Raw genomic sequence first — 1,596 nt, forward strand, 5'->3', positions numbered from 1 at the left:
TACCATCCTGTATCTTAAATAGGTTAATGACTAATTATATTATGCAGATAGAAATTTTACACAAGTGTGTTAATCAGTGTACTAAAATTTTACACAAGGTGTTAATCAATATGCTAAAATAGCAATCAGCAGATTTTCAACCTCTTTGCGTCTATACAGGCACAGAGAGTGCTCACACAGTCCCTTGTATCTAGATTCTGACCATGGTGTAGCGTGTGAGACTAAGACAGAAGCACAGAGTGACAATTAATTTAAATCAAGTCAAATCAGTTTGGTAGTGGCTTAGAAAGCAGGGTTATGATGCAAACTGGCCAGGCAGCGTGCAATTTGCTGAAAACAGCCCCCTTCCCCCACCCTGTGGAGGTGCTGCATCACCACTGCTGGCACCATAGTGTAATTACAATTACAAAGGCTTTTTTCCATTATGAACATGGCCATAGGAATTTATAATAAAAAATCGCTTCTCGGCCTTTTGGCTAAGATCAAGTGTAGTACCGTTTCTGACCAGCCACCATGACCTCCGGGTGGTTTCTCCCTGGTCAGGAAGGTATATGCTTGCATTTTTGGAAACAGGAGGTGGGTGGGGAGGTTTGACCCATCCACCTCCATGGAGGTGTGTGGGGGACCTGACCCATCCACCTCCATGGCACGAACCTGGTATTGCAGTACTTCCAGGAATGGTGCAGTGGCTCTAGGCCTTTTGGCTAAGAGCATTGGCGCAGAGTGATCCTTGGCATGTGCAAGGTGACCTCTGGTGTTTGTGATTTGACAAAGAATTGGAACGATTGGCTACGAATTTAAAAAAAAAAAAAAAAAAATTTATAATAAAAAATTCAAATATAAGGACCGAATATATGAATTAAAAATGAGGAATAAATGATGTCCATGTGCTCTGGTTCAATTATCCTACACCCTCTCACTCAGCTTCATTTGAAGATTATTTTGGTCTTCATTCCCCAAGTGCAAATATTACAGTATTTTGACTAGTATAGAATAAATATACAGCACATCTCTATGGTTAAAGTGGTTTAAGATGTTCATAGAATTACAGAATCATTGCATAAGAACATAAGAAATAAGAGCAGGAATAGGCCATAAGGCCCCTCGAGCCTGCTCCGCCATTTAATAACATCATGGCTGATCCTCAACTCCACTCTCCTGCCTGTTCCCCATAACCCTTGACACCCCTATAGTTCAAGAATCTATCTATTTCAGCCTTGAATATATTCAATGACTCAGCCTCCACAGCTCTCTGAGGTTGAGAATTCCAAAGATTCATGACCCTCTGAGAGAGGAAATTCCTCCTTATCTCCCTTTTAAATGAGCGCCCCCTTATTCTGAAACTATGCCCCCTAGTTCTAGATTTCCCTCCACGAGTGGAAACATCCTCTCTGCATCTACCCTGTCAAGCCCCCTCAGAATCTTACATGTTTCAATGAGATCAGCTCTCATTCTACTAAACTCCAATGATTACAGACCCAACCTGCTCAACCTTTGCTCATAAGACAACCCCTTCATCCCAGGAATCAACCTTGTGAACCTTCTCTGAACTGCCTCCAATACAAGTATATCCCTCCTTAAATAAAAAGACCAAAT

The 1,596-nt window shown here is 41.6% G+C and overlaps 1 pseudogene; it reads left to right on the forward strand.

Moving 5' to 3' along the window:
- The first annotated feature begins 456 nt into the window (after nt 1–456).
- Nucleotides 457–691, forward strand: LOC139267505 (U2 spliceosomal RNA; annotated as a pseudogene).
- Nucleotides 692–1,596: the final 905 nt, after the last annotated feature.

The sequence above is a fragment of the Pristiophorus japonicus genome, chromosome 7 (assembly GCF_044704955.1).
Source record: "Pristiophorus japonicus isolate sPriJap1 chromosome 7, sPriJap1.hap1, whole genome shotgun sequence".
Taxonomy (NCBI): Eukaryota; Metazoa; Chordata; class Chondrichthyes; family Pristiophoridae; genus Pristiophorus; species Pristiophorus japonicus.